Source organism: Gopherus flavomarginatus, chromosome 10 (genome assembly GCF_025201925.1).
Source record: "Gopherus flavomarginatus isolate rGopFla2 chromosome 10, rGopFla2.mat.asm, whole genome shotgun sequence".
In the NCBI taxonomy this organism is placed as follows: domain Eukaryota; kingdom Metazoa; phylum Chordata; order Testudines; family Testudinidae; genus Gopherus; species Gopherus flavomarginatus.
The window spans coordinates 82,769,940-82,783,097 of NC_066626.1; positions in this window are offsets into that span (position 1 = coordinate 82,769,940).

The following is a 13,158-nucleotide window of genomic DNA, read 5'->3' on the forward strand; positions in this document are numbered from 1 at the left end:
TTTGCCAGAGGTATGCTCCTTTCTATTTTCCTCACTAGGATTTTACTTCCATATTTTAAAGGATGCCATTGTTGTTGAAGACAGTTTACCAGACGATCTAGAACTGGAATTTTCCATTATGGGAGGAGACAGGATGCCAGGCTTGAAACACCTTTGGGTTTTTTTTCTTTTACTGAAATTTGTATGATCCTAGAGATGGGAAATTATTTCACAATAGGCTGAGGCCACCACCTATCATACTGACCAATATTGTCTTGTTTCCTTGTACTCCCCAGTCTGTCTGTATCCACCTGTTGTCTCTTATGGTTAGATTGTGACCTTTTCAGAGCAGGGACCGTCTTTTTGTTCTGTGCTGCACAGTGTCCGTGACTGGGGCTCCTAGGCACTGTGATAATATAAATAACGATGGGAAGAGAGATGTTCTGAGGTGTATGTCGAAAGGCAGCCTTGTCTAGTGGATTGAGCATGGCTGGGGGTCAGGAAATCCTGCGCTCTAAATATAGCTCCACTACCAGCTCCTTCTGTGGCCTTTGCAAAGTCACATCTTCCCTTGCCTCAGTTTCCCCAATTGTAAAATAGGGATAAAATAATCCCCTGTCTGCTTAACTGGGAAGTTCTAAGGATCAATTAGCACATGACTTTGAACATATAAATTACTACGTGGGCAAATTATGATGCTGCTAAATGACATTAAGGATGAAGCCATTCGGGCCAGGCTGGTAAAGTCGTTGCAGTTCAGGGCCCTCCTGTGTTATTTCACATTGAATATAAAGAAGTCAGAAGATATAAAACTTGCTGTGCCTGGGGAGACGGCATTAAAGCTGCTGCTGTTTCTAACCCCTCTTTAAGCCTGTGCTGTGTTGTAGTAATTTCTATTCACGCTGTCACGAAGAAGGTTGCGGGAAAGAGAGGAAATGCCACTGCAGCCAATATAATGTTTAACAAGGCAATTCTGAGAGTGAGAACTGCTGTAGTAGGAAGCCATGTTTATCAGCTGTCAGCATCTCTGCAGGGGGAACTCCATGTGTGTCATTATTTTTTGAATATCCACTCCCACCTGCTCCAGCATTGTTTCTTGCATTTTTATCCCACTCCTACCTGCAAAAACCTTACATCCTGCTAGAGGGACAGATTCCCCCGTGCTACAAAAAAACCCTCCACCATGGTCAGTTAATATATTATGTATATAAACTGGGGCTGTCAATTGATCGCAGTTAACACCTGCGATTAACTGAAAGCAAAATTAACATGTAAATCACATACCTGTGGGGAGGGGCTGAAGCCAGGGCCATCCCAACCCATACACAAAGTACGCAGCTGTGCAGGACACCCCAAATTTCCTGGTGCCCTGCGCAGCTGTGTGCTGCTCCAGCCCCTGCCCCGCCCCAGTTCTGCCTCTTCCCACCCTTGCTCCACCCCAGCCCCACTCTACTCCATCCCCAAAGCCCCTGCCCTGCTCTGCCTCAGCCCCACCCCTTCCTAGCCCCTGCGTAGGGCCCCAGAATAGCTAGGGATGGCCCTGGCTGAAGCCCCAGCCCATGGCTCTGGAGCGGGGGGTGAGACCTGAAGAAGCTGCAGCTCTGGAGGTGGCGGAGGAGCTGGAGCCCTGTGCGCTGAGCCCTGATCCTATATTTGAAAATATAGAAAACCACAAAAATATTTAAATAAATATTCTAATATTTTTTAACAGTGCAATTAACTGTGACTAATTGCTATAAATATTTTTAATCACTTGATAGCTGTAATATAAACAGAATTCAGACAGTTTTTATTACTAAAAGAATAAAACAAGTTTTGCTTAAGCCATGTAAAAAATACTTTAACTCCTGATAGAAAGAGATTGGATGTCTATTATATCCCTTGCTTAAATTTAAGCATTAAAATTTGTGAAGTGTTTTCCTGCAAATTACTGCAATCTGTTTTTTTTGCCCACCCAACCCCAGCCACAACAGAGTACATTTTACCCGCTCCAGACATTATGGCAGTGGGACCCGTGGGATCTGAGTCCTGCTGCAGGGCTCCGGAGCTCCATGCTGCTGCCACCTGTGGAGAGTCTCTTTTTTTTCTCTCCCCCCTTTTTCTCTCCCCTGCTTTCATTTCCTTGGTTTGTGAAGAGATTTAGTAGGAGGAGCTGTTGTGCTGCTTTCTTTATCCCTTGCTTTTATGGGATGGACAGCTGCACTGGTGTCTCCTTCTTGCTGTTCTCTTCAGCCTGTGGTACCGTAACAAGGAGCGGCCACACAGAAGGCTTGATCTGTGCAGGCAAAAGCCAAGGAGCCTCCTAGTAAGCAGGGTGGAGGTGCTCTCTGTGTGCATCTCTCAGTCCGAGTAGGAGGTTTGTCCTGTCTTGGGGTAGGGGATTGAAGCCATCTTTTCCGTTGCCCTCCACGGGACTCTTTCCAATTTTTCCACATCCTTTCTGTAGTCGGGGGCCCAAAACTGGACACAATACTCCAGATGTGGCCTCACCAGAGCCAAACAGAGGGGAATATCACTTCCCTCAATCTGCTGGCAATGTTCCTACTAATGCAGCCCAATATTCCATTGGCCTCCTTGATAACAAGGGCACACTGCTGACTCATATCCAAATTCTTATCCACTGTAATCTCTAGGTCCTTTTCTGCAGAATTGCTTCTTAGCCAGTCAGTCCCCAGCCTGTAACGGTACATGGGATTCTTCTGTCCTAAGCGCAGAACTCTGTACTTGTGCTTGTTGAACCTGATCAGATTTCTTTTGGCCCAATCCCCCAATTTGTCTAGGTCACTCTGGATCCTATCCCTACCCTCTAGCGTATCTACCTCTCCCCCCAGTTTAGTGTCATCTGCAAACTTGCTGAGGGTGCAATTCATCCCATCATCCAGATCATTAATAAAGATGTTGAACAAAACCGGCCCCAGGACTGACCCCTGGGGCACTCCGCTTGATACCGGCTGCTAACTAGACATCGAGCCATTGATCACTACCCGTTGAGCCCGACAATCTAGCCAGCTTTCTATCCACCTTATAGTCCATTAATCCAATCCATACTTTTTTTTAACTTGCTGGCAAGAATACTGTGGGAGACTGTATCAAAAGCTTTGCTAAAGTCAAGATAAATTATGTCCACTTCTTTCCCCATATCCACAGAGGCAGTTATATCATCATAGAAGGCAGTCGGGTTGGTCAGGCATGACTTGCCCTTGGTGAATCCATGTTGACTGTTCCTGATCACTTTTCTGTCCTCCAAGTGCTTCAAAATGGTTTCCTTGAGGACCTGTTCCATGATTTTTCCAGAGACTGAGGTGAGACTGACCGGTCTGTAGTTCCCTGGGTTCTCCTTCTTCCCTTTTTTAAAGATGGGCACTATATTTGCTATTTTCCAGTCGTCCGGGACCACTCCTGGTTTTCACGAGTTTTCAAAGATAATGGCCAATAGATCTCCAATCACATCAGTCAATTCCCTCAGCACCCTCGGATGCATTAGATCTGGACGCAGGGACTTGTCATGTCCAGCTTTTCTAAATAGTCCTTAACCTGTTCTCTTACCACTGAGGGCTGCTCACCTCCTCCCCATACTGTGCTGCCCAGTGCAGCAGTCTGGGAGCTGACCTTGTCTGTGAATACCGAGACAAACAGCATTGAGTACTTCAGCTTTTTCCACATCACCTGTCACAAGTTTGCCTCCCACCATTCATTAAGGGTCCCACACTTTCCCTGACCTCCTCCTTGTAAACATACCTGTAGGAACTCTTCTTGTTACCCTTCACATCGCTTGTTATCTGCAACTCCAGTTTTGTTTTGGCCTTCCTGATTATACCCCTGTATGCTTGAGCAATTTATATTCTTCCCTAGTCATCTGTCCAAGTTTCCACTTCTTGTAAGCTTCCTTTTTGAGTTTAAGGTCAGCGAAGATTTCACTGTTAAGCCAAACTGGTTGCCTGCCATATTTGCTATTCTTTCTGCATATCAAGATGGTTTGTTCCTGCACCCTCAATAAAGCTTCTTTAAAATACAGACAGCTCTCATGGACTCCTTTCCCCCTCAGATTAGCCTCCCAGGGGATCCTGCCCATCAGTTCCCTCAGGGAGTCAATATCTGCTTTTCTGAAGTCCATGGGGCAATAGGTCAGATAGCCTGTGCACACTTTCAGATTGTTACATACACCCTTAGGGAGACCTTTGACTGTAGCTTTCTTCTCTTTCCCCTGTGTCAGAGGGTGTCTTCCAAAGCTGCATTCTTGGCTCCGCTGCTCTTCTTTCTCCACTCTGTTTCTAGATGCTCTGATTCACAAATGCTATTTAAATGGTGGTGACTCACAAACCTACCTCTCTGCCAAAGATCTGGTTACCTCCACGCACAGTTGAGTCTCAGGTTGTCTTTCTGATCTCTCCACTTGGATGACCAAATAGCAACTTCAGTTTAATACGGCAAAAAGTAATTTTAAATTTTTTTCCCTCCCCTCTCCCAAACCTCCCCTCTCTCTCTAATTTGTCTGTGACAATGGGAAACACCACCATCTGCCTAGACATACAGACCTGTAATCTGATTTGTTCTTCTGGCTTGACCCATGTAACCAGGCTGTGTTCAAGTCTTGTTGCATTGATTTACATACTATTTAAAGATGCAGCCTTTTCTGTCTGCCCAGACTGCTTGGGCTCTTGGTCAGGTGTCATCTTGTACCTCAGCTCCTGTAATCTGCTCCCTGCCCACTCAGGTTCATTCATAACTTTCCTGCCATGATCATCTTCCTGGCTCACTGCTCCAACCTCTTTGTGTCACTCCACTGGCTCTGTCCTCTACCACTCAAACACAAGCTCCTCCTGGGCTTTGCATTGGAGGCCCTTCACTATGTAGCCTCAACCAGCCTATTGGATCTAGTTTAAATTGTCAACCCTACCATTACTCTGTTAATGATGACAGCCCTGATCGCTGACCTGTCCTATTTCTCCCTCCAGCACCTCCACGCTTTCTCCCATGTTGCTCCCTTGTGCATGGGAAAATCTCCTATCAGAGTGGTCAAGCTGCTGCCTTAGACTCCCCTAAATCTGTTCTTGAAACGTGCCTTTCCTTTGATGTTTACAAATCTCTCCCATTAGACCGGTGGTGGACTAAGACTTCTGCACTGCTGAATAACTCTGTTCATACCGCTGTTACTTCATCCTCCCAACCCACCCCCATCTCATCTGTTTGTTTTGTCCACATGTTGCGTTTTATCTGACATAGCTTTTGAGCTCACTGGGCCAGGAACAGCTGTTTGTGTTACTTGTCTGTATAGCAGCAAGCACAGTGGGGTCCTGAACCTTCATGGGGGTTCCTGGGCCTACCAGAATATAAATGATAAGCTATAATCAGGCTTTTCTCACTATTTATCTCCCAGCTTCCTCTCTCCTCCACCTTTTATTCCTTGTATGGAAGACAGGCAGGGCAGATTCAGGGGTTCTACTTAAACATTAATGTTGGGTATTCCCTCCATAGATACTTAATTACAGCTGGGAACACCCCTCCCCCAAAAGAGACTTCCTCATTCCTGTCCTTGTCAGATCGTCATCGACTGGGACACATGGAAAGAGTTGTCCAGATATCTGTAGAATGGCCCATAAAACTTACAGCCATTTTCAACCCTGATATTCTCTGATTCTATGCAAACTGTTCTGCTAAATTCCGGACTGTTTTGGGAGAGATTGAGCTATTTAAGATTCTACACTGTATAGTATAGTGGACCACCAGCTCTGCTGTAGTTAAGGTTGAGAACTCTTTTCTCTTGAAAGGATGGCTCTACTAAGAGCTCTAACTAAAATTCATATGCTTATGTGGATTGCCTTGAAATTTGCTGTTCCGCATGGGGTTTCAGTGTAGGTTTAGTGACCCAGATTTGGAGTAATTTGAGCAGGCAACCTATTTTAAGATGGAGCTTGATAAATTTATGAACAGGATTATATGATGGCATTTCCTGTGATAGCTGGGGACTGGACTCCATGACTCAGGAGGTCTCTTCCACTCCAGGATTCCTATGAGATACAGCACCCTCCAACCCTCCACAAAAATACCAGCATTTCACAAAATCCACATTCTGCCAATGTTTTTTGCACACAGGCTCAAATCATGGCTCAGATTGTCTCCCAACTGAAATTGGTCGCTCAGTATTTATCTCAGCTAGTGCATGGCACCCACTGCCCCTTGGGGTCGTCAGTATTGAAAACATTATTAAAAGAAGAGTAAGGCTGTCTGGGACACTACTTGCTAACCGCTGACGCACTAAAGAGGTTGCAACACCTATCTGCAGAAAGGCTAGCCAAGAGCATTTTCAGCCAGCCTGTTTGCATATGACCAAATTGGCTCAAGGGGCCACGTGGCCAGAGATTCTGAGCTATATCCATGCACTGTAAATTCAAACCCTCATCTGGACAGAAAGCAGAACAATCTGTTGGCATGTTGCTACTATCTGCCTATATCAAAGATTTCTTTTACTTTTTGGAAATGTAATGGGGGTACAGCAGTTAAGGGGCTTGAACTATTTTCTGAAAGATAAATTACACACGCTCTGTGCAGAGATGTGAGAATGATTACATGTTGCTACTTTTCCACCAGTGAACCAGCATTGATTAATCAATTAATATTGATTAACTAGAGGGAAGATGAAAGAGAATTAGGATAATATAATCATGTTTCTTGAAAAATGGAACTGAGTCAAGGAACTCCTGATTCAGAGCTTCTTAACACAAGGAAGAAGTCTCCTGTGCCCCGCTAAGGACACACATTACATCAGCGCTGAAATAAGGCAAAATGCATCCCTTAAGGTACACATGCACCCAGGGACAGCTCTAGACATTTTTCCGCCCCGTGCCTGCGGGAGGTCCGCCGAAGCCGCGGGACCAGCGGACCCTCTGCAGGCAAGCCGCCGAAGGCACCCTGCCTGCCGCCCTAGCGGCGACCGGCAGAGCGCCCCCTGTGGCTTGCCGCCCCAGGCACGCGCTTGGAGCGCTGGTGCCTGAAGCCACCCCTGCATGCGCCTGTTTCCTTTCATCAAACACATGGGGGGAGGAGAGGCAGCACAAGAAGACAGAGGTGCTCAAGCCCCCCCTCCCTGGGCGGGTAAAGGGCTGCACAGATCACAATCACAGCTCTGCCAAACAGTTCCAGCTAATCCCTACACCATTCAGTATAGTTACACCCAACACTGAATGCAGCTGGACTGCATGCAGATAATTCCTAGTGATCATTGCCTGTTGCAGTGGGACAGAGTTACGGTTGCATTGGTGCGTACCTTAACTAGTTATTTCCTGGTTTTCAGAGTTTTGAGTTTTGCTGAACTCATCATTCTGGAAAGGCATGAAATACCACTGAGCATCCTTAATTCTGAGCTAACCAAGGTTTTTGTCAGTGGATATATTTCAGGGCCCTGATTCAGCAAAACACTTAAGCATGTGCACAAGTAGAGTTTATACCCTCAAAAGGGAGGAGAGCCAGAGTCTTCATAAAGTCCACTAAGGACTTTCCTGTTGAGTCATTTACATGGAAGGCACTCAGATGCTATGGTTATGGTGAATAAAACCCTAGGAAGAGAGGTTAACTCCCAGTACTTTAGCATGTGCTTTGCTAAATAGGTGTCAATTTTTATTTTTATTTCATAGCATGAGTGGTTTTGCTAAGTTTGTCCGAGGGTTTCCATTCTACCCCATTCTTTTCAGTGCTCATTGCTTCCCACAATTTTTATATTAAAAGGGGACTTTCTAAGGTTTGGCCTCTGCCACAAATTGAGTTAGCTTTTTCTGCAAGATGAGTAAAAATAGTTCAGCCATTGTTTAACATAAGGAGTGTGTGTGTGTGTGTGTGTGTGTGTGTGTGTGTGTACTAATTTCCCTAATATTAAAAATAATTCATGCATTTTTTTATTTTAAACAGCTGTAGTTCTTAAACAGCTGGGGAACAATGCTGAAATTCAGCCGGGGAATAGGAGAATATTCCAGAAAAATGGCTTTGACTTCTCTAAGTTATGACTCATTGAAAATAGCACTCCATGTATACAGTATATTTTGTACATTTCTTAGATGTTAAAATGTACACATAGCTTAAGAACTTCAAGTTTGTGTAGCTAGCTTGGCTGTGTCATGAAAAAATTAGTGAAAGTGTGCAGTGAATAATGGGCGGCTTTGCAGAAGCCCTCCTTTCCTCTGCATTTTATGTGGTTTAAACGCCACAACTAATACATGCAAGATAGGAAAAGAAGGGCTCTTTCCTGCAAACCTGTTAAGGTGCATGAGATTCATCATTCTGCTGGCAAGTAGGCAAACGCTTCCACACTATGGAATTTCTTTTCATTAACTTTTTGCTTTTAGATACTCCTCAGATGTTCCATTAAAAAAAAAGACACTTTGGTAAAACACTATCGTTAATTTTAACTCTGCCTGCTTATGTGTATGCATTGTGATAAGTCTTTTAATTGTGTTTCCTTTTTTTAAGAAATAACTTCAAACTTTTTTTCTATGGCTTTAGGTGCAGGTGAATAGCACCTTCCACGATTCTGTGTGTGCCAGACAAATACAGTCCGTTATAGTAATTTATGTGAAAATTGTACACTAAGATGGTATACAGTATATTATAGATTAAGCATAACAACAAAGAGGAATAGCAAGAATTTTTGGCATATATAAGTCACCTAAATTTGCAGCTAAGCCAACTTCACAGTTAACTGTTTAGTTCCCTGAAGTGCTGTTTGAAAAGAAATTGTAAACAAATAGCTGCTGACTGAAATATTAAAATACAGACCTTTAGGAAACAGGAATCTATCATATAAAAGTGTCAGTACAGAAACACTGATCTGTTGTGACAATGAAGACAAGTATGCAAAAATAGGGGGAAAAAACAATATAAATGCTACACTTGGGTATCTAAAGCTATAGAATGTGTTCTTAGGATAGGACATTATTAATAATATATGATCATGTAAGTAAAGCTTGTGTCATAATTGTGTAGACTCATGGGGCTGAGGGCACTGTAAAGGCACGAGCAACCTTAACACTGGTATTTGCTGACTGTAAAGCGATTAACCATGCAAATGTAACTGTAGTCAGGTGGTGGTTGTCCCTCCCTCTTTGGGTCAGAGAGAAGCTACCCTGCCTCACTGTGTCATCGGGATCTCAGCCTAGTATTGGGGAAATTAGCAGTTTGGCGTTAGTATCTCAGTGGGCCTAACGGGGTTGAGTTCCCAGATAGGCAGCTAGCTTCGGCCTGTCATGCGGGAGCAGGTTCTCCCAGGAGTCAGTATGTCTTGCCCCAAGACGAACAAGGTCAGCTCCTAGACTACTGCACTGGGCAGCACAGCATGGGGAGAAGGTGACCAGCCCTCTGTGGAGAAAGAAGTGGTTGGGGACTATTCAGAAACGCTCGATGAGCACAGATCCAGGGGCCAGATGCGCTGCATCCGAGGGGGCTAAAGAAGTTGGCGGATGTGATTGCAGAGCCATTGGTCATTATCTTTGAAAACTCATGGCGATCGGGGGAGGTCCCGGATGACTGGAAAAGGCTAATGTAGTGTCCATCTTTAAAAGAGGGAAGAAGGAGGATCCAGGGAACTACAGGTCAGTCAGCCGCACCTCAGTCCCTGGAAAAATCATGGAACAGGTCCTCAAGGAATCAATTTTGAAGCACTTGGAGGAGAGGAAAGTGATCAGGAACAGTCAGCATGGATTCACCAAGGGCAAGTCATGTCTGACTAACCTGATTGCCTTCTATAATGAGATAACTGGCTCTGTGGATGAGGGGAAAGCAGTGGACATGTTATTTTGACTTTAGCAAAGCTTTTGATACAGTCTCCCACAGTATTCTTGCCAGCAAGTTAAAGAAGTATGGGCTGGATGAATGGATTATAAGGTGGATAGAAAGCCGGCTAGATCGTCTGGCTCAATGGGTAGTGACCAATGGCTCCATGTCTAGTTGGCAGCCAGTATCAAGCGGAGTGCTCCAAGGGTCGGTTCTGGGGCCGGTTTTGTTCAATATCTTCATTAATTATCTGGAGGATGGTGTGGATTGCACCCTCAGCCAGTTTGCAGATGACACTAAACTGGGAGGAGTGGTAGGGATAGGATACAAAGGGACCTAGACAAATTGGAGGATTGGGCCAAAAGAAATCTGATGTGATTCAACAAGGACAAGTGCAGAGTCCTGCACTTAGGACAGAAGAATCCCATGCACTGCTACAGACTAGGGTCTGAGTGGCTAGGCCAGCGGTCGGCAACCTTTCAGAAGTGGTGTGCCGAGTCTTCATTTATTCACTCTGATTTAAGGTTTCATGTGCCAGTAATACATGTTAACGTTTTTAGACGGTCTCTTTCTAGAAGTCTATAATATATAACTAAACTATTGTTGTATGTAAAGTAAATAAGGTTATTAATATGTTTTAGAAGCCTAATTTAAAATTAAATTAAAATGCAGAGCCTCCCAGACCAGTGGCCAGTACCCAGGCAGTGTGAGTGCCACTGAAAATCAGCTCGCGTGCTGCCTTTGGCACACGTGCCATAGATTGCCAACCCCTGGGCTAGGCAGCAGTTCTGCATAAAAGGAACTAGGGGTTATGGTGGATGAGAAGCTGGATATGAGCCAACAGTGTGCCCTTGTTGCTAAGAAGGCTAATGGTATTTTGGGCTGTATAAGTAGGAACATTGCCAGCAGATCGAGGGATGTGATCATTCCCCTCTATTCGGCATTGGTGAGGCCTTATCTGGAGTACTGTGTCCAGTTTGGGGCCCCACACTACAAGAAGGAGGTGGAAAAATTGGAAAGTGTCCAGTGGAGGGCAACAAAAATGATTAGGGGGCTGGAGCACATGACTTATGAGTAGAGGCTGAGGGAACTGGCATTGTTTAGTCTGCAGAAGAGAAGAATGAGGGGGAATTTGATAGCTGCTTTCAACTACGTGAAAGGGGGTTCCAAAGAGGATGGATCTAGACTGTTCTCAGTGGTACCAGATGACAGAACAAGGAGTGATAGTGTCAGGTTGCAGTGGGGGAGGTTTAGGTTGGATATTAGGAAAATCTTTTTCACTAGGAGGGTAGTGAAGCATTGGAATGGGTTCCCTAGGGAGGTGGTGGAATCTCCTTCCTTAGAGGTATTTAAGGTCATGCTTGACAAAGCCCTGGCTGTGATGATTTAGTTGGGGATTGGTCCTGCTTTGAGCAGGGGGTTGGACTAGATACCTCCTGAGGTCCCTTCCAACCCTGATATTCTCTGATTCCATGAACAGTAAGTGGGTTATAGCCCTTGGGCCCTTTAAGCAGGAACTGGGCAAACATAGCCAACTGGCCCTAATCTCTTGCTGCAGATACAGGGCACACCTAGTAGTCAATTAGTCCTGGACACTTGTACCACAGCCAGAGATAACCCAGTAGTTAATGAGCTCTGGTCTCTAGTCGCAGAGACAGAGTGAATCGCAGGGGTTGGATGTCCTAGCTCCATCAGACAACCGACGAGCACAGGCCACTGGACCTTATAACGGGAGGCTGCCCCTCTTGGGGGGTGTATGTGGCAGGTGAGGTCCAGGCCCACCCTACTCCACCGGCCCCAAACCCAAGGCCCTAACCGTGGCAGAGCGGTCTGCCAATGGGTCAGCGGTGATTCCAGCCACAACTTGCTGACTGTGTCTCTGGCAAAGCTGCTGTCATACTAGGGTCAGCTGTCTCTCACCACTTCCTCCCATCTCTTCCCCTTGGGGTGTACCTGGGTTAGCAGGGCGTCGTCTGCCTCCTCTGGGTAGGTGGCCCAGGGCAGTCCTGGCAGGTCCATGGCAGCAGTATGTTCCCTGGCGGGCAGGGCATTGCTGGGCTCAGCAGCAGGGTCAACAGCTGGGAGCGAGCAGGATCCATCTGCCTCCCTCTGTGTCTCTGCCCTGCCCTTTATACTTCTGTTCCAGTGGCGTACTTCTGGTGGGAGGGATGAGACAGTCCTGGCCCCGCCCACTTGGGAGGGAGGGTGGTTCCTCCCCCTCTGGCTCAGAGGGAGGCCATACCGCCTCACTACAGTAACATTCTCAAGATGGCTTTATATAGGTTTTGTTTTGCATAGGAGGGTTACATGGTGGGGGGAGAGGTCACCTGGTAGATGAGGATAAGGACGGTGAGGGAGCTTCCCAGACCAAGGGCAATGTGATAGGATGGGGTGACAGGAGTGTCATGGACTTAGAGGGTGGTGTGATTGGTTGCTGGGGAGGGGAGCATGTCCTGGGCCTAGAGGGAAGTGTGATGGAATGCCAGAGAGATACAAGGCATGGAAAAGTCTGAGACTTATTAATTTAGTTTAATTTAAACACAAATAACACATAATAAGGTGCTGACTATTCAGGTTCATGGTTAATTCAGTAGCCACCTTTCCCTACCCCATATGCTTCCCCTATTTAGAATTTACAGTAGAACCTCAGTGTTAAGAACTGACCAGTCAACCACACACCTTGTCTGGAACTGGAAGTATGCAATCAGGTAGCCGCAGAGACAGACAAAAAACAAAAACAAAAAAAGCAAATACAGTACAGTGCTTTGTTAAATGTACATTAAAAAAAAGGAAAGCAACATTTTTCTTCTGCATAGTAAAGTTTCAATGCTGTATGAAGTCAGTGTTCAGTTGTGAACTTTTGAAAGAACAACCATAATGTTTTGTTCAGAGTTACTAACATTTCAGAGTTATGAACAACCTCCGTTCCCAAAGTGTTCGTAACTCTTGAGGTTCTACTGTTCTTGAATGTGCAGCATACATTTCAGTGTGCTGTAATGTATTCAGTACCATTATGCTATAGGAATCAGGAGGCCTTACCTCAGCATATAGGTCCAGTGCATCACTGAGCTTGTGGGAGCCCTCTGCTTATGAGGGAGGCTTAACAGGAGCTAAAGCCAACATTTTCAAAGTGGCTTTTGATTTTGGGTGCTTCTCCCCATGCACTGCTTGGATGCTGAGGAGAGGTGGAGAAGCGGGTCCACCTTCCATCTCAAGGGGAGATAGAACTGTGACCTCTGTCTGTGACACACTCAGAGCTATGACCTTGCACATGGAAAGCTGTTTCAGTAGTTCCTTTGTGAAACTAGGGATGGGTGTCCCTTTCGAGTGCTCACACACAAATGTGGGAGCAGCTGGTGCAAGGTACAGTGGAAAGTGACTTGAATCTTGTGTTGTTTCTAATGGGCAATATTTAATTGC